The sequence below is a fragment of the Ursus maritimus genome, unplaced genomic scaffold, assembly GCF_017311325.1.
Source record: "Ursus maritimus isolate PB19 unplaced genomic scaffold, ASM1731132v1 scaffold_22, whole genome shotgun sequence".
Classification (NCBI taxonomy): domain Eukaryota; kingdom Metazoa; phylum Chordata; class Mammalia; order Carnivora; family Ursidae; genus Ursus; species Ursus maritimus.
In genome coordinates, this window is record NW_024424675.1 from 20366122 (window position 1) to 20386665 (window position 20544).

Below are 20544 nucleotides of genomic sequence, written 5' to 3' on the forward strand. Positions count from 1 at the left end.
GGGGGTGTGTTTAAGAGTTAAGTGACCAACCCCCTCCTCCAAGGAAGCCTGGCAGGGCAGGGAGGGCCCCTGCCATCTAGTCCATCCCGTTCATCCTCGCAGCACCTTCGGCGGCCATACCAACAGGACTTCCCATCACAATAGGAAGGAAATCCCAGCTCCTTGCCAAACCTGCTCCCCCTGGCCCCTGGCCACCTGCAGTCCCCCACCCACCACTCTTGCTGTTTTCCCTTCACCTCGGCACCCTTGACCTTGCTTGTGTTTATGAAGTACACCAGTCCCCTGTTCCCACCTCAGGGCTGTTGCCCTTGCTGTCCCCTCATCCTGGCGCACCCAGCTCTTTGCCTGGCTGGGTCCCCTCATCACTCAGGCCCCCGCGGCAGAGACAGTCGCTGACACCACTTGGGGAATAGCTTTGCTCTAGTGTCAGCGGCTCTTTCTGACATGGCACAGCCGGAGTGACAGCCTGGAGCATGAAGAGGCCACACTTGGAGTTCAGCTGTCCCGTGCAGTCCAAATCTGGTCTCCACCGTTGGCTGGACACTCGAGGAAACTGCTCAGCTGCTTTCTCGCGAATAGATTCCTCAACTTCTCATTTCCCTCCAAGAGGTGATTCAACCTCCCTTTTCCCATCCGTGAAAGGGGCTAATAATTACTCTATGTTGGCTTTGCTGTGAGCGTGGAGGGGCTGACGTACGTCCCGCGGCGCTCAGAGCGCAGCCAGGCTCGAGCTGTTCACTTGTGCTTCCATTATATTAACACTTGCTGTTATTTCAGATTATCTTGTCTGTGTTTTCCTGTACTTGTTTATTGTCTTTCTCCTCTGGGGAACACAAACTCCCCACAGCAGCCTCCCCGTCTGCCCTGCTCCCCGCTGCCTCCCGCAGTGCCTGGAAAAAACGCATTCCAGCCCGGAGATGGCGCGGGGCTGAGCCCTTCTACACTCCTTCTCCCAGTGCAGATGGACAAACTGAGGCAGGGTCGGAGTGCCCGGCAGCAAAGGTCCCGCGGGGACCAGCCCCGCCGCGCCCGCACAGGGACGCGCTCCGAGCGCGGGTTTCCGCCGCGCCGCGTTTTTGTTCCGGGCGCGTGTGTGTTTCAAGACGCGACAGAAGCGTTCGCGGGAAAGCGGCGGTGCTGTCCCCTCTGTCCCCGCGGTCCCCGGTGCGCGAACAAAGGCCTGCGCACTAATACACGACCCGCGCTGGCTGAAGCGCCGGGTTTGCGGAGCCCCACAGCTGCGCGCCCTGCCCGAGCCCGCCGGGGGTGGTGGGGGCGCTGGGGCCGCGGGCGGAGAGGGCGCCGCTGCGCGTTCGTCTAGAGGATTCGAGGGGGCGCAGGGCACAGCAAGCCGCGGGCCTCCTGCTCGCCTGTCCCAAGGGGCGCAAAGGTCACGAGGCCTATCTCCAGGGGAAAGCAGCTTCCCTGAGGGGTGCGCGCCCCGCCCGCAGAAGCGACGCGGTGAACGCGGCCTCCAGCCCCTTTCCAAGCTCTTTCTCAGCCACCTCTTCCGTGCAGTCCCTCTGGGCTGCCCTCTGAGGCTGGACGAGCGAAGTGGTAAGAACAGGGAGTCAAGAGCCGAGGACATCTGGATTCGAATCCTGTTCCGTCACTTGCCTTGCCAGCCGTGCTAGGAGCAAGCTACTCTGCCCCACGAGGCCTCAGCTTCTGTAAAATGGGGATAAGGCAGTCTAGAAGGTCCTTAGCGCAATGGCCCAAATCAATTGCTTAATTCATTCTTACAATCACCACTTCCAGTTTACAGATGTGCAGCAGGTTCAAGGTTGAAAGGGGCTTTTTCAAGGTCGCGGCAGGGAGTCCATGGCAAACCCACGAGATCTCCTGAGTATAATAAGGATGTTAGTCTTAGCAGCCTGAAGGTAGTTCTCCCAATGGTTTTACAGAGCCGAGTGGAGGCGAGGGGCAAGGAGGTTCGGGTCATCTCCTTCCTCTCTCCCCAGCCCTCTCTGCCACCCACCCTCCACCCTGCCCCAACCCCAGAAGGTGCACAGGCTTCCCCTGGGGACGCGGTGTGTCATGGCTGGATGATCCAGAGCCTGGAGGGGGTTCTGGGATGTTTTTGTCCCGAATCGAAACCATTTATTTTATTATTATTGTTGTTGTTCTTCTTCTTATTATTATTATTTTAATACGAAAAGCCCCAGCCCCTGCTGTAGGAGCCCGCCAGCCTGCTATGCTATTCAGGGCAGACCTCGATCTCTCCGCAGTTCCTTCCCGGGAAGGAAGCCTCCTGCTGCCCCCTAGTGGGCAGGCGAGGTTGTGCCGGCCTGGCAAAGCTCGCAAACAAGGAAACCGGAGGAACTGGCTTCTCTTAGCGCGTGGTGGAGGCTGCCTGGAGGGGGGAGGGAGAAAATTCAGCTCGGCTCCCGCACTGCTGTTTGTAGCCCTGTGGATCTGGGAAACCTTGGGAGTAGAGAATAATAGACCGAAATTGAAAGGCACAGGAGGGTTGTTTTTTTTTATTCTGCTTTTATTTATTTTTGAATAGATAACACATTTACGTGATTCAAAAGATAAAAAAGATGGCAGAGTGAAAAGCAAGTGGCCCTTCCCCTTGTTCCCAACCGACTAGCTCCCCTTCCTAGCGGCAGCCATTGTCCTATTTCTTGCATATCCTCCCGCCCATAGTCTGTGCACGTACAAATATTTGACAAGATCCGTAGCTTCCTCTGCATGCTCTTCTGCATCTTGCTGCTTCGCTTAGAAAGCGCGTGGTGGGATTTGGCCCATAGCGATTCGTGGTTCAGAGCGGCCTCCTTCGTTTGAACAGCTGCATAATATTCCATTGTACAGATCTCATAATTACTTGATCAGTGTCCTGCTGATGAACCTTTAGGTGGCTCTTAATCTTTTATAATCATATCGTTACAACAAATCACCTTGTACACACACCATTATGCTCAGGTATGAATGAATCACTTACCTGTTGCTGTGTCACAAAAAGGTTTTGTTACTGTTCGTATGAATCGCTCGTCACCTGCTGATCGAGGTGAGGCCGGGCTCCTTTTGTCTTGCCTCCTTGCGTCTGGATCAGAGGGCAGGTCAGCTGGGGGCGTGCTCGTCTGGAAGAACTGGGGGCTGGCCTTCTGCTGGCTGTCGGCTGGGGTAAGAAGGGTACCCGGGCCACGTCTCTCATCATCCGGGGACTTGCAAGCCCTCTTGAGACTCCGTGACTGGTCTCCCGTTCCACTGGTATCACAATCTTTCCATCCAAGCAAGTAACGGGCTAGTCCTGATTCAGTGGGGAAACAGAAACCAGCTCTCCAAGGGAGGAGAGGCAAAGTCACATTGCAAAAGGTATGAGGCAGGGGACATGAACTATTGCGGTCATGAAAAAATATATTTAAATAATGTTTTTATTTTACAGTAGTTATATTTACCCCCCCCCCAAGAGTTGCAAATGTGATACAGGGAGATCCTATGTACCCGTATACCCAGTTTCCCCCATTGGTAATAGCTTATATTACTGTGGTACGTTTGTCACAACTGATGAACTAATGGTGATGCCTTGCTATCAGCTAAACTCCATAGTTGATTCATATTTCATTAGTTCTTCCTCGATGTCTTGTTTCTGTTCCAGGATCCCATCCAGAATACCATATTACCCTTAATCATTTTAGCTCCCTAAGCTTCTGCTGGCTGTGACAGCTTCTCAGACTTTTCCTTGTATTTGATTCTTTGACAGTCTTGAGGCATGCCGGTCAAGTTTCTTGTAGACTGTCCCTCAATTAGGGTTTGTCGGGTGTTGTTCTCACTATTAGATGGAGTTCTGGTTTTCGAGGAAGAAGACCACAGAAGCGAAGTGTCCTTTTCAGTGCATTACATCAAGAGAACGTGCTATCAGCATCATTTACCACTAACGAGGTTAACCTTAATCACCTAGTTAAGGTAGTGGTTGCCAGGTTTCTCCACTGGAATGTTATTCTTTTCTCCTCTCTCCATCTTTTTTTTTTTTTTAAGATTTTATTTATTTATTCGACAGAGATAGAGACAGCCAGCGAGAGAGGGAACACAAGCAGGGGGAGTGGGAGAGGAAGAAGCAGGCTCATAGTGGAGGAGCCTGACGTGGGGCTCGATCCCGTAATGCCGGGATCACGCCCTGAGCCGAAGGCAGACGCTTAACCGCTGTGCCACCCAGGCGCCCCTCTCCTCTCTCCATCTTGTTCTCTGTTAAAAGGAAGCCACCAGGCACAGCCCACGCTTAAGGAATGAAGAGTTACTCTCCGTCTCCTGAAGGGGGCAGTATCTCCATAAGCTATTTGGAATTCTGTTATTTGTTTATTCAATCATTTATTATATCGATGTGGACTCATTGGTGTTTAATTATACTTTACATCATCACATAATACTATGTTATCTATTTTGTTGCTCACATTTTTCCAGTTTGGGCTACTAAGATGAGTGTTGGCTCCCGTGCCCTTGTGACATACCCTCATCATGGTTTGGTTTGGTTTTGTTTTGATTTTTGGTTTTGAGTACTTCCTTACATTCCGGCACCCTAAGAGCCTCCAAGTTCATCTACTTTATTTTCTGCCCCAGTTCTAGAGTCAGCCATTTCTCCAAGGAGCCTGTTTCCTTTTATTGGAAAATAGTATTAAAAACCAAGATCTGGGTGCTGAGAGTCCATTCTCAGTACTGTGCACACGCACACACACACGCACACACACACGCACGTGCCTGTATATACAAATCACTGTAACTATTTCTATATCTACCCATTAGTATCTACAGGAAGCTAAAATGTCTCCAACTCAAATCCATTCACAGAGTTCACTCCATCGTTCTCCCCTTGCTTATCTATAATCCCCCACTTCAACAGTGAGATGCCTGCTCCCACCATCTGGCATCCGAATTTATTTAATTGTTCAACTCTAGCACACACGCACAGGAGTTTCACAATTGTCAACCCATACTCCTGTGAGAAATAATTTTACCAACTAGAGTACAATGCTTACGGACAGTTCTTTGGTCTTTAGTCTTGTTTCCAGTTATTTCTAAAGTTATTTAGGTCCGTGCCTCTATTGCCCACATCACTCAGTGAGATGATGTCCTATGTTTGTACTACAGTTACATTCTTTTATAAAATCTGCCTACATTAGGATTCACTTTGATCCTTGTTCGGTAAAGTTCTGTGAGTTTTGACAAACGGAGAGTCACGTACCCACTACTCCAGTGCCATGCAGAATGGTTTCGTGGCCCCGCAACGTCCACGGTGCTTCTTCACGCAGTCAGCCGGCCCTCTCTCTTCAAATCCCTGGCAGTCACTGGTCTGCCTTTGATCTCTATAGTTTTGCCTTTTTGTTAATCATAGAAATGGAATCAAATAGTATGTAACCTTTTGAGACTGTCTTCTTTCATTTAGCAATATGCATTTAAGATTCATCCATACTGTTGTGTGGTTTAACAGAGGGTTCCTTTAGATCACTGAAGAATATTCTATAGGATGGATGTACCACTGTTCTCCATTCACCTATTAAAGGACATCTTAGCTGCTTCCAGCTTTATTAGGAGCGGAAGGCTGCTATAAATATTTGTGCGTGGACTTTTGTGTGAGCACAATATTTCTAATCCGTTGGGTAACCTGCCGGGTCATATGGTAAAGCTATGATTAGCTTTATAAGAAACTGCCAAACTGTTTGCCAAAGTAACTGTGACATCTTGCATTCCCAACAGCAGTGAATAAGATGTGGTTCATATATACAATGGAATATTACTCAGCCATCAGAAAGGATGAATACCCACCATTTGCATCCACATGGATGGAACTAGAGGGGGTTATGCTAAGTGAAATAAGTCAACAGAGGAAGACGATTATCATATAGTTTCACTTATACGTGGAACATAAGGAATAGCAGTGAGGACAGTAGGAAAAGGAAGGGGAAAATGAAAGGGGGTGGAAATCAGAGGGGGAGATGAACCATGAGAGACTGTGGACTCCAGGAAACAAACTGAGGCTTTCAGAGGGGAGAGAGGTGAGAGGATGGGCTAGCCCGGTGGTGGGTAGTAAAGAGGGCACGTATTGCAAGGAGCACTGGGTGTTATACACAAACAATCACGGAACACTACGTCAAGAACTAAAGATGTACTGTATGGTGACTAACGTAACATAACAATAAAAAAAAAAAAGGCCGCTCCTCTGCATCTTCATCTGCACTTGGTTTTGCCAATTTTGGGGGGAGGGGTGGAATTTGTCTATTTTAATAGGCATGTAGTTATTATTTTCATTTTCGTTTTTATTTTTATTTTAATTTCCTGAAGATAAATGATGCTGAGACTCTTTTCATTTGCTTATTTGCCACCTGTGTATCTTCTTTGGTGAGGAGTCTGTGCATCTCTTTTGCCCATTTTCAAATTGTGTTGTTTTTTTCTTGGTGAGTTTCAGAAGTTCAGTGCATATTCTGGGGATGATCTTTTATCGGAGATGTGATTTGTAGATATTTGCTCCCATCCTGTGGCCTGTCTTTTCATCCTTTTTTTTTTTTTTAAGATTTTATTTATTTATTTGACAGAGAGAGACAGCCAGCGAGAGAGGGAACACAAGCAGGGGGAGCGGGAGAGGAAGAAGTAGGCTCCCGGCTGAGGAGCCCGATGTGGGGCTCGATCCCAGAACGCCGGGATCACGCCCTGAGCTGAAGGCAGACGCTTAACCGCTGCGCCACCCAGGCACCCCTGTCTTTTCATCCTCTTAACAGTGCATTTTACGGAGCAAAAGCTTCACGAAGTCCAACTTGCCGTTTTTTTCTCTCTCATGGAACGCGTTTTTGGTATTGTATCTAAAAACTCACCACCAAACCCAAAGTCAAGCAGATTTCTCCTGTTTTCTTCTAGACTTCTATTGTTTTGTGCTTTACCTTTTGGCCTATGATCAATTTGAGTTCTCTTTAGTTACTTTTCATGTAAAGTATAAAGTCTACCAAGGATCCTTTTCTTTTATGCATATGGACATCTAATTGTTCCAGGACTGATTGTTAAAAGACCATCTTTTCTCCATATAATTTCAATACTCTAAAATTTATTAAGACTTTTTTTAGGGCCTAACATATGGAATCCTGGAGAAGGTTTTTCCATTAGAATCTTTAACATTATAGTTGCAGTTATTTTAAATTTCCTGTCTGATCATTCCAACATCGGGGTCATATCTGAGTCTGTTTCTCATGTCTGTTTTGTCTCTGCAGTCTGTATTTTCTTTCCCACCTTTGAGATGGGAAGATTACCCAGGATATATGCCATCACATCCACCCATGAATCCCACAGAAGAGGAGAAGGTGTGACCACGGAGAGAACAAATAGAGTGACTCAACCACAAGTCAAGGAATGGCAGCTTTACCACCAGGAGCTCGAAGATGGAGGGAAGAGATTCTCCCCCAGAGCCTTCAAGGGGAGGCCGCCCTGCTGACACTTTGATTTCAGCCCAGCAATAGTGATTATGGATTTCTGGCTTCCAGGACAGTAAGGAAATACATTTCTGTTGTTTTAAGCCACTGAGGTTGTGGTTATTCCTCATAGCAGCCTTGGGCAAACTAATGTAAGCATGCTTTGTAAATTTTTGTTGAAAGCCGGACATGTTGTATAGGATAATAAATACTAAGGGAGGGGCGCCTGGGTGGCACAGCGGTTAAGCGTCTGCCTTCGGCTCAGGGCGTGATCCCGGCGTTCTGGGATCGAGCCCCACATCAGGCTCCTCCGCTATGAGCCTGCTTCTTCCTCTCCCACTCCCCCTGCTTGTGTTCCCTCTCTCGCTGGCTGTCTCTATCTCTGTCGAATAAATAAATAAAATCTTTAAAAAAAAATAATAAAAAAAATAAATAAATACTAAGGGAGATAGACCTTTGGTGTGAGCATTGATGTCAGTCTTTCCAGGCATTGAGCTGCACTTGAAGCTCGTAGCTCTAGGCACGGGAGCGGGGGGCGGGGGAGGGGGTGGTGGTGGTTCAAGTTCCTTTGTGTCCTTGTTCCCTCTTTCCTTTGGCTCTGGAGTTTCCCTTTGTACTGTTACTCAGAAAAAAAAATGTGGTTTCAGCAATTTCAGCCCTAATCCTCTTATTATAGTGGAGCCTTCCTGGTGTGATGCTAGCGTGGAGTAGAGGGCGGGCATTCCTAACCTTCTAATGAAGTTTCAGGTTTTTAGTAGAGTTCCTCTTATTTCAGGGGTGTGGCCTTTGGAAGTGTTTCTGTTCCTCTTTCCGAGGTGGAGCTCCCCTCCCCCTGCTTCTGGTCTCTTCTCTGGCCACAACAGCCCAAACTATTCACCCCACCCCTCCACCCCCAGTTGAAACAGGAAGTCTGGAGAGGGCCGAGTCGGGCAGAGTTCCTTTGGCCTTAGCTGGGATAAAGTCTCTGAACTGCCCTCTGGCAAAGTCCTGTCCACCGGAGTTGAGGGGAAAGGTTCTGTGAGGGCCTCAGCATGGCCACGCTGCCTCTCCCTGCCGGGGCCACATGGAGAGCTCTCTCAGATCCTCCCCATTAGAACCTGGTGAGGTTCCTAGAGGAAAAAATCAGCAAAAGTATGAGGTCTTCCCCACTGCCCATGACCAGGGCTCCCCGGGGGCTTCTGTATCTTATGCTGGTGCCCATAATGCCTTCGGTAATTCATCAGAATTATTACGTTCCCATCAACTTTTGGCATTGCAACAGCTCAGCCAGTCTTGGGTGACATATCTTTCTGGACGCATCCCACTCCTCAGACTCTGGGGTGGCAGTTTGCCTTGCAACCTCTGTTCTCTGGTGGAGTCAAGAAAAGTCATTGTTTTTCAGCTCACCCAACTTTTTCTTATAGTTAAGACAGAAGTAATGGCTTTTAAGCTCTTTACGTGTCAGAGTTGAAACCAGAAGTCCTTATTATGGCCATTTTTTATATCAATCTACCATTGCAAGTAAGAAATATTAAGGGTCACAAAATCATAGGACTATAATCTTGGGATCATAAAGACTTTGGCATATAGACTTCGAGTTTTGCACCGGGGGAATCATAAATTCTATGAATAAAAATCCCCCAGATTGAAAATCACCATGGGCTCTCCACAGCTTACAGGGTGACGTGACATAAAATGTTCTTCATTATCTGACCCATCCCGTCTCTCCAGCCTCATTTCTCACCCCCCATCTCGCCTCCCACCCAAATCCTGTCCCCACTGCCGCTCCCCCCAGAAGATGAACTCAGTATCACACTCAGGGTTCCAGCCATGTGCTGAATTAAGTAGACTCTCTGATGAACCTTGAACGTTGCCTGCAACATGGCGACCCCTCCACAGTCATTTGTTAATCTAATTAAAGAATAAAATTATAAAGCTCTTATCACAGCGTGTAGCACATGGAAGTATTAACAGTGGGCCGTCTCTATCATGCACCTGATTTGTGCCTGATGCTCTTCTAAGCACTTCACATGTATTAACTTATTTTCATAGCCTTATGCAGTTTTATTTTATTTTATTTTTTTACTTTTTTTTAAATTTTTATTTTGTTATATTAGTCACCATACAGTACATCCCCAGTTGTTGATGCAATGTTCCTTATGCAGTTTTAAAGACGAGGCACAGAGAGGTGAGTAACTTGCTCAAGGTCACCCAGATAGATGGTAAGTGCCAAAGATGGGATTTGAACTCAGGAAACCTCACCAATGGGTTGTAATCAGCATGAAGCTCCCACTATTGTGCTAATGCTAGACACATTATATTCGGGATCTTTAATCTAATGCTAACCTCCCAGGAAAAAAATGGAGGCCCAGAGAGGTTAGGCAACTTGCGCAGGGTTGCACAGCTCGTAAAAGCCGGAACTAAAGTTCAAACCAGGTCCGCTTGCTCTAACATCCCACCCTTTCCTATTCTCAGCATGGCTCCTGGCTGTCTCTCCAGGAAAGGAGAGCCTCTGCCCCCTTGGCTAGCCATCCCATCAGACTCTTGCTCTCCCTTCAAGACAGTTCAAGGGTTCCTTCTGCTGTGATACTTTGGCTGACTCTCCCTAAGCCACCCAGCGGCTCGATCAGACTCTTCTTCCTTGACCCTCCACACCCCCCACCTGTACCCTCAGGTGGTCTTGAGTGCAAATCAGGGCTCTGCTGGGTGTCCTTGATTACTCCTTTGTGTGACCATTTGAGTCCTGGTTGTTGTTTTCTTCCCTCACCTGCAGAATGGTGCTGAGAAAAGCACCTTCTTAACAGGTCTGGGCGAAATGTGCACACATCTTGGCCAAGCGCTTACTGAAGCACTATATACAGCTACGCTGTATATAGGACCTGCTTAAACGTCTGTCTCCATCCCTTGACTTGCGGGCAGGGACTGATTGTGATTTCTCTCCGTGCCCCTGGCACCCAGCATGGCTTACAAGAGCCATGAAATAAATGCGAAGTAAATGAATGAAAAAGAAATAAATGAATCTTAGAATTCCAGTCTCATAATTTCATACATACGATCTAAAAACTTTGCCTCACATGACTGCAAATTGAGAAGGTTCTTGGAAAAGAACTTCCCGAGGCTTTCAATCTTTCTGACTAGCACCCACGGCGAGTAGTGCACTTTATGTTGCCGGCCAGCGCGCACACACACACACACACACACACACACACAGAGGAAGTTTCAAGAAACAGCATTTTTCCTTACTGTGTGGGATAAACCCAGACATTTCCTCTTCTCTTCTCTTGTCTCGCCTCCTATCTATTCTATTCTTAAAAAAAAAAGAAAATACTGCTTTGGGTCCATTCCACTGATTTTATGCCCCCACGATCGCATTGTGGTCCGTGGTTTGAAAAAAAAAAAAAAAACCACTTCCCTAGTCCCACTGTTCAGCCAGAACCTTTCTTCAGCACCCGTGACACGCGTCCTGTCCCGTGACAAGAGTGGCTTGCACGCCCCTGGTGAGGGGAAGTTCCCTCTCAGAAGGTAAGTGGTTTCACTATTGGAGAGCGTTCATTGTTAGAAAGCCCTTCTTTCTCTGAAGGTGAAAGCCACCTCCCTGGAACTACCCCGTTGGCTCCGTGCGGCCGCGGGGTCTATCAAACGAGTCACTTCATCTCCCCCGGCTTCGCTTTCTTCCTCCTGCTCCCACACATGTGCCCCCCCCCAAGTGCATGGAGCCCACAAGCCCATCATCAAAGCCACTCTTTGGGCCTTGATCTTCACCTGTCATCTCCTGTTATTTGCTTTTATTTTCTTCTGCTTTATGGGAGTGGGGTCGCGGGAGTCAATCCATCCAAGTGGTCAAAGTCTCCAGGCCTGGAACAGGGAAGTTGTGGGGACTGTGGGGATATCAGAGAGTCCGGAGGTGTGGGGAGGTGCGGGGGATCGCAGGGACCCAGGCGCCTCAGAGGGGCCCAGCCAGGGTCCTCGGTCCTGGTGCGCAGCGACCCGAGGGGCCTCCTCCCCTCCCTGCCGTCACCCTGCTGCAGGGTGCCTGCCATCTCTGGGGCAGTTCCCCTCCGCTCACGGAGGAGGCCAAGGGCGGGCAGCCACACCGGCCCCATAACGAACAGGGCCCAGTGCAAACTGAGAATGCAGGGCTCTTGTTCAAAAATCATGAAGTGTTTCAAGACGGTGATGGCAGAGCGGGACACAAGTGTGAGTCTGTCCCTGCGTGGGCCCTGCATGGCTGCAGGGGTCTCACGCCCGTGATGCTGACCCTGCCCTTTGCCTGGGGAAGCAGGCTCCGCAGACATGGTGCGAGGGAGGCCTGGACTTCGCGGGACCCCAGACTTCGGGGGAAACGAGCCCCGCTCAGGAATAGTCAGCGAGAGGGTCCTTAGAGGTCACCTGACCCAAACCCCTCCGTGTTCAGTTGTGGAAACTGAGGCCCAGAGAGTCACCCTGCAGAGCCAAATCACAACCCCAGCCCTGGGACCCTCCCCCTCTCTCTCCTCTCCATTCTTTCCAGTTGCCCCTACCCCGTGCATGCCGTGTGGTATGGAAACCCTTCACATGCAGACACTTTGCAAATGCCTCCTCCCCACTCCCCACCATCCCTGTCTCTCCCCCAGGCTCCAGACTCCACAGCTGCAGTGGCCTCTTGCTTTCCCTCCTTCCACCCCCCACGCAGCCACCGACCCTCCCCTCCCCTCCTGGACCCTCCTACCTCCCCGCTCCCAGCCACCTGGGTGTGAGTTTTTAATTTACGAATCAGATCCTGCCGCACCCGGCCCTCAGGCCTACTGATGCAGTGTGCACAGATCACAATCCGATCTCCTTACCACAGGCCACGAGATGAGGCCCTGCGGTTTCCCCCATGACCGTCTGCTCCCCTCCCCCTGCTCTACGCCGTGACCCTGCTGTGGTCCAGCTGCACCCAGCTCGCACCCACCCTGCAGGCTGAGTCCTTCTCTACAGCACTCTTCCCAAAGATGGCCCCGTGGCTTCCCTTCATTCGGTCTCAGCTCACGTGCCTCCCCCGGCCCCCACCCCAGGTCTTCCCGTGCGGTCCTTCGTAGCAGTTAACCCAACCTGAAGTTATGCGGCATGTTTGTTCCTTTGTTTCTCAGGCTCCCCTCTAGAACAGAGCTTCCCAGAGGTTGGGGACCTGTCTTGCTCTCTGCTCTCTTGCTCGGTGACTTGCTGCTACCTGGCACATAACCGGCGCTCAGTAAAGAGCTGTTGTAGGAATGAGCGAACCCCTGATGACACGGATTCACTTAGCAAACGTGTCCGGAGGCTGTTTTGTGTCAGGCACTGGGCTAGGCACTGAGGACTCACACATGGAGCAAGAGGACGATGGGCTCTGCCCTCAAGGACGTGGGTCCCCATCTTGGGAAGACACACGTCTTTGGAGGAGCAGTAGGGTGACAGGAACGGCTTGTCTAAGCTGAGTCTAAGCCTCATCTAAGGTGAGGTGGGGGGATGGTCACGGATCCTGGCAGGAAGGGGCTGGATTTCAGGGACCATCGTGGCCTCTTTTCTGCGGAGCTGGGAGCTCTCTGTCTCTCTGGTTCCTCAGCCCGTTGGGCCAGGGCTGGGGTCCTCACTCATGAGGAATTCTCTCGGGTCCCTCCACCCGTAAGACATCGTGTTTGCCAACTGTTTGAGATTCACTTCCTGCTGCTGGAATCAGGAAGAAGACTGGCGTGGATTCACGCAGGAAACCCAGCGTCGCCCAGTGGGCACAAAGCCCAGCCTGGGTGAACCCTGTGGTTACCTTGGCACTCCTCAGACCACCCCAATCTCCCACTCTCCTCAAGCCCTCCAGCTTCACAAGGCAGACTGCCCATGGCCACCCACCCCCTACGGCCCCAGCCTGGTGTTGCCAGTCCCCTCCTCTCTTGCAGATGGTGTGATTGACGCCTTAGAGCAGAGCAGGGCCCTTGAAGACAAAGTCACCTCCTCCAGGAAGCCTTCTCTGCTTTCTCATTAGTAGTGCCCCCTCCTTCTCCTTACCCCCAGAGCACACATCCTCTCTTGTTTGTTTGTTTATCTAAACATCCATCCATCCAACCAACAAACATTCATTGAGCACCTACTATGCCCCCTGGTACTTATTCACAGGGGTCAACAAAAACACGGTCGCTGCCCTCACAGAGCTTACGTCTCATAAAGGAAATTATGCAACTAATTGCAAATTGAAAATAAATGACAGCTGTGATATGGGGGGTGGTATCAGGGTAGGGATAGCTTTCCTGAAGAATGAATGTCTCACCCAAGACGGTACTATCCAAAATGGCAACCGCTAGCTCCATGTGGCTACCAAGCACCTGAAATGTGGCCAGTGCCATAAAGGAAGTGAATTAAATATATATATATATATATATATTATTATATACTAGTAATACAATATTAATTATATTAATACATACATGATATATACACACACACATTTATTTTAAAATTGAAGTAAACATGCAGTGTTATATTAGTTTTGGGTGTACGATACAGTGATTCAGCGATTCCATACATGACTCAGTGCCCATCATGATAAGGGTCCTCTTAATCCCCATCACCTGTCTCACCCATCCCCCCACCCACCCCCACTCTGGTGACCGTCAGTTTACTTTCTGTATTCAACAGTCTAGGGTTTTGCTTGTCTCTTTTTTTCTTCTTAGTTTGTTCATTTGCCTGTTTCGGAAATTCCACATGTGAGGGGGATCATATGGTCTCTCTCTCTCTCTTTCCAACTTATCTCACTTAGCATTATGCTCTCCAGCTCCATCCATGTTCTTGCAAATGACCTCATTCTCCGTTACGGCTGAGGACTGTCCCACTGTGTACGTGTAGTACATCTTCTTTATCTATTCATCGTGGATGGGTACTTAGGTTATTTCCATATCTTGGCTGCTGTAAATAATGCAATAATACAGGGGCGCGTATATCTTTTCAAATTAGTGTTTTTATTTTCTTTGCGTAAATGCCCAGTAACGGAAGGACTGGATCTTAGGGTGGTTCTATTTTTCACTTTTTGAGGAACCTCCATACTGTTTTCCACACGAGCTGTACCAGTTTGTGTTCCCACCACCAGTGCACAAGGCTTCCTTTTCCTCCCCATCCTCACTAACACTCATTGTTTATCTTTTTGATTTTAGCCATTCTGACAGGTGTGAAGTGATCTCTCATTGTGGTTTTGATTTGCATTTCTCTGATGGTGGGTGATGTTGACCATCTTTTCAATGTGTCTGTTGGCCATCTGGATGTCTCTTTGGAAAAATGTTTATTCAGGTCCTCTGCCCATTTTTAAATCAGATTGTTGGGGAGTGTTTTGGTGTTAAGTTGCAGAAGTTATTTATATATTTTGGATATTAACCCCTTATCGGATATATCATTTGCAAATATCTTCTCCCATTCCATAGGTTGCCTCGTCATTTTGTTGATGGTTCTTTTCCATGCAAAAGCTTTTTATTTTGACGTAGCCCCAAGAGTTTATTTTTGCTTCTGTTTCCCTTGCCTCCAGAAACATATCTAGAAAAATGTTATTGAGGACAATGTCTGAGACATAACTGCCTATGTTTTCTTTAAGGAGTTTTGTCATTTCAGGTCTCACATTTAGCTCTTTAATCCATTTTGAGTTTTTTGGGGGTATGGTATGAGAAAGCGGTCCAGTTTCATTCTTTCGCATGTAGCTGTCCAGTTTTCCCAGCACCATTTATTGAAAAGACTGTCTTTTTTCCATTGTATGTTCTTGCCTCCTTTGTTGTAGATTAATTGACCATATAAGGGTGGGTTTATTTCTGGACTCTCTATTCTGTCCTATTGATCAACGTGTCTGTTTTTGTGCCAGTACCATACTGTGTTGATTATGAGAGCTTTGTAGTATATTTCAAAATCTGGGATTGTGATACCTCCAGCTGTGTTCTTCTTTCTCAAGATTGCTTCCGCTATCTAGGGTCTTTTGTGGTTCTATGCAAATTTTCGTATTTGCTCTAGTTCTGTGAAAAAAATGCTGTTGGTGGAGGAACTGAATTTTTATTTTTATTTTTATTTTTATTTTTTTTAAAGATTTTATTTATTTATTTAGCAGAGATAGAGACAGCCAGCGAGAGAGGGAACACAAGCAGGGGGATCGGGAGAGGAAGAAGCAGGCTCATAGCTGAAGAGCCTGATGTGGGGCTCGATCCCATAACGCCGGGATCACGCCCTGAGCCGAAGGCAGGCGCTTAACCGCTGTGCCACCCAGGCGCCCCAAGAACTGAATTTTTAATTGCATTTAATTTTAATTAATTGAAATTTATGTTTAAAAACTGAAGCAGTGTAAAAATACATGTATTTTATTAACACTATTTTATTGTTTTGGTAGGACTACATTTCACTTCATTGAAACTTTCAAAGATTATAGGAAAAAGTAATGTAAAATAGCATTTCCTTACTGAAATGATATGATTTCAGATGTTGGGTTAAAATATATTAGTTAAAATTAATTTCATCTTTCTTTTTACTTTTCCCACATGGATACTAGACATCTAAAGCTCCCTGTGGCCCCACGGTATTTCCACGGAGAGAACTGAGCGAAGAGCAGAAAGGTGAGTAGAAGGAGTTAACAGGTGGGAGAAGCCTGAGAAGTATCTGGACGAGGTCACGTTTCTCAGGATGGAAACTCACATTTATTTAGCTTTTATTTTATGCTCGGGACTTTAGACATTACATGCACACAGTGCAGTCACAGGTAGATATCACTAGCGTCTTGCTGCATATTAGGAAACTGGGGCTCGGGTTTGACCAAGGTCCTGTGATGGGAGCCAGCACTTCATGGAGCTGGCTGAACCTGGCAGGGGCCCGGCCCCCACTGGTTTTGTTGATCCCTGAGCCCTGCTTCTAGTCTGCCTCTGTCACATTTCTTCTGCCTGCCTCTCTGTCTCTTCGGCACGAGCCCACGTTTCTGGACACTTGCCAGAAGATGATCCAGGATAGTTGAACAACTGGATGACTACGGATGAATCACTTTATCAAACTTTTATGAAAAAGCTCTTCCGTGTCAGGCCCTGTTTAAAGTGCAGCCCCACCAAAGCCGTTTCCAGATGCCGACATCACATCCAGCGGCAGGCCAACATCACTCCTTCCCTCACCACGGCCTGCACTGCCACCAAGTCTCTGCTGCGAGATCTGGAAGGGGTGGAGGCAAAATTGTTCTTCCGTTCCTCCTCCCAACGTCCCTGAATCGGGTCCCAGGTGTGAGTCCTTTGGAGGGCCCTGTGGGCGTGCACGTGTGTGGGCATGCATGTGTGTGTGTGCACTTGTGTGGGTGTACATTGCGTGTGTGCATGCATGTGGGTGTGCGTATATGTGAGTGTGCGTGCACGTGTATGGGCATGCACACGTGTATGGGCGTGCACACATATGTGGGCATGCATGTGTGTGCATGCACATGTGTGGGTATGCATGTGTGGGCATGCGTGTGTGTGTGTGGGCGTGCACACGTGTGTGTGTGTGTGTGTGTGTGTGGTGGAGGGGTGCCCATGGTCTGATCCAGCTTTGCCCCCAGAGTCCATGCTGCGGCCTCTTGCTTCTGGGGCCCTCTCAAGTGGGCTGTTGACAGGATGCTCGAAGCTTGGCCATCCTCCTTCCTGGAGGCTCTCGGAGCACCGGGCCCCCAGCCACTCCACGTGGGGGAAGTCCGGGCCGCACCTCCACCACCCTATCTCTTTTCAGTTCCTTTCTCTCCTGCTAGTGCGGCAAGTCCACAGTCTACCTCAGGAGAAACCTGGAGGGGGAAGAGCCGACTTCCTCCTCCCGCAGGCACCCCTATCCCTAGGAGGTATTTTTTGGGGGGTGCCCGGCTTGGCTGAGGTGACAAGGGGAGAGATTCCAAAGCAGTGTCCCCAGGCTAACGGCTCCGTCCTCAGCTGGGTGGGTGAACAGAGAGCAGAGGAGAGGAGGGATGGCTGGAGCCCAGCCAGACTTTGTGCCTTTTATTAGCCCTGAGAACATACCTGGTCCCATTCATTGTTACTGAGGACCTACTATGTGCCCAGCACGGGGCGAGGTGCTGGTCACAGCAATGAACGAAAGACAGCAATCCTCACGGCCGATCATTCTTCGTGGGGGAAAGGGATCAAGAGCGAATAGGGATACACGTCGGGGCTAGCCAGTGGGAAGCCAAGTCTAGTAGCGTAAGGGGGTGCGGAGCGACCAGGGGGAGAGGCCAGGGCATTGGTAGCTGTGTTTAACATTGGGCTTCCCCCGGCCTGGAGCCTACTAGACAGTTCTAGCCGGGTACCAGGAGAAGCCGGGCCACACTGTGCCAGCCTAGGGAAGCGGCGGGCAGGGGCTGGGCACCCAAGTCTGTGCCCCTTCTTGGTTTTATTTGCTCATGTATGTCCCAGCTCACTTCACCAGCCCTTCCCGGGCCACACCCAACCAATTCGGTAGACCCAGGAGCCACCGCAGCCTGGGCCCGAGCAGGCTGTCCATGACAGTACCAGGCTCAGCACATCACCTAGCCCTGTGGCTCCAGGCTCAGGGTGGAGCCCAGCCCCTTCCCACTCCCCCATCGTGAGGCTCAGGGATAGTCAGCACCTAGGCTACGGGCAGCAGACATGCCCCCAGCCACAGACCCCAGGCCTGAGGGCTTGGAGTTTGGAAGGAGGTCTGAGCCACAGGGACCACTTCTTTCCCTGTGGCTCAAGCCACCACTCCAGACCCTGGGTGGGCATGTGTCCAGGAAGCGTGTGACCCGCCCTCGGCTGTCAGGAGACCCAGCAGTGGCTCCCGGGCTCTGCGGAGCCTTGTCCGGGGTTGGTGCCTAGCACAGATCAGGGACACTGAGCCTCCTCACCATGGCTGCTCCACATGGCCAGGCCCTGGGCTCCCTCCTGCCCACCCTTCTGCTGGGACTCACAGGTAAGTCGTGGGTGCTGCCCAGAGACACCCTCAGAGCCAGCAGAGAGGCCCTCGGGGATTACTAAACCCCACTGCCTTGTGTTGCAGGGGTCTGGGTCCCAGAGGACCTCACTGAGCCCTCTGCCCACCTGCCAGGGAGCTAGTTTGCATCCCTTCCTCACTGTGGACCTTGTGGGGAAATGAAAGTGATGGGGGGTCAGGAGGACAGGAGGGCAAGAAACTGGGGAAGGACAGGGAGTGAGAAGGAGCCTACCTCCCACCCAGTCTCTGGATGTCGACTCCGGTCCAAGAAGCTAGCAGATCCAGGTCAGAGAGGGCATGAGGGCCGGAGAGACAGAGGGAGAGGACCCCCGAATGACGGCATCTCTGGTACCATGGGAAGAGTGCAGGACTCTCAGGCAGACAGATCTGCTTAACATCCTTCCTCAGCCCCCGACAGGCTGGGTGACCTTGTGTAAGTCACTAACCCTCTCTGTCTCTGTCTCCTCTTCTGGGGTGAGCTCCTTCACCTTCCGAGGGTCATTTTTCTGGTTTGTGAACATGCCGCTTCGTTCTCTAAGACTTCTGATCAATGTCTTGGGTGTTCAGAGTGATCTGAGAGGGAGGGGAGTCTAGTCCTGCAGTTGTCCTGGGATGACTCTAGGACACAGATGTTGGGCTAGAAGAGGGAGAGAGCTCCCCATCCCTGGAGGTGAACAAGCAGAGGGTAGATGCCCAATGAGAGGTGGTCAGGATGGATCTGATTAGGCGTGCCAATTGTCCCTGTCCACTGTGGCTCTCTACTTCACACTGATGTCTGAGAGGGAAACCTTGAGTCCTCACCACGCATCTCCCCTAAAACCAGAACCATCCACCCGGACGCCCGAGAGAAAAGCCTGGGAGACATTTCCCCATAAGGCACTGTGTCCCCCACACGCTTTCAGCCTGTCACTGAGTCCTGCTGGCTGTATCTGCCACACGGGTCTCTGGTCCCCCAGTCGCTCACCATCCTGGGCCAGGCAGGCCTAGAACACCACCTCTTTGCTGGTGTCCCGGCAACCCTTTCCATCCCCCACACGGCAACCAGTTTCCTTCTAAATGACGCCAGTGAGGCCACCTGCCCTTGTGTCCACAATCTCCAGGGGCCTCCAGTGGCCTCCCATCACACTCAGAGTGGAGTCAGGAGCATGGCCTGTCCCACAGGCTCTTCAGAGTCCTACGGATCTCTCAGCCTCTCAAGCCCACCAAGCTCTTCCTCTTAAGGTATTCTCACCTGCTATTCTCACTTTCTAGAATGTTCATTCCTTGCCCCTTCTCATGGCTGACTCCTATCCATCCCTCAGGTTCAGCTCAAAATGTCACCTTCTCCAGGAAGCCTTCTCCATTCTCTTCTAGAATAAGCCTTCTGGCATTTTTTACCTCTGTACTGCCAGTTTCCCTGAAGTGAGCCCCAGTTTTAACCATGTATTAGCTTGTTTCCTTACCATGTGTTTCATGCTCTCTAAGGCGGGAACCAGACACAGCGCATAGCAAGCCCCCAAGGCCGGACGTGCCACGAGCAGCCCTCACAGGCTGTTGAGCGTGGGATGCGTCCTGCTCTGTGTGGTCACAAGCTCTCTTTCCCAGCTGGAAAGCCCTTCATCTCTCTGACAGGCCCATCTCAGAGGACAACCCCCGGAAATCCAGTGCCTTTCAACTGTACCGCTGGCCCCTTCAGCTCCTGGGACTTCAATGTCACCTGGATGAAGGGCAGAGACGAGCATCCAGCCTCGGCTCAGCACCTGGTGCCTAACGACAAAGGCAACTATTTCATCACCAGTAAGGTGTGGGTGACACTGGCCCGCCAAGATATCTTACCGGGGCTCACCCGCGAAGTCACCCACAGGATGCTGGAGGAGTCCTGCGGAAGACCATGAACCTCTCCCAAGTGCTCCAAGGTGGGTGGGCAGTAGGTGGAGGAGGGGGATACCATTTCCCCAGCAGCGCTGGCTTCCAGAATCTTCTGCCCAGAGCCCCAGTTCCCAACAGGGAGCCTGGAACCCCTCATTGCCGTAGCTGACCACACAGCATAGCTGGTAAAGGCACAGGTTTCAGAGGCCGACCACGTGGGCTGAATCCTGGCCGTACCACTCCACATGTGTGATCTTCGGTGACTTACTGAACCTCTTTGTGCCTCAGTCCCCTCTTAGAACGGGAATAAAAGTAAAACCACCTTGTAGGGTGAGGTGAGGATTAAATGAGTTATTCCTTATAAAGCCCCTAGAACAGTGCCTGGCCCCCAGTACGTTGTTTATGAATGTTTGAC

The 20544-nt window shown here is 50.1% G+C and overlaps 1 long non-coding RNA gene across 1 annotated transcript; it reads left to right on the forward strand.

Moving 5' to 3' along the window:
- Window positions 1-9501: 9501 nt before the first annotated feature.
- Window positions 9502-20544, forward strand: LOC121104579. The gene is made up of 3 exons (XR_005836905.1): window positions 9502-10895; window positions 15880-15943; window positions 19893-20544. It is a non-coding gene; the product is annotated as an uncharacterized LOC121104579 (long non-coding RNA).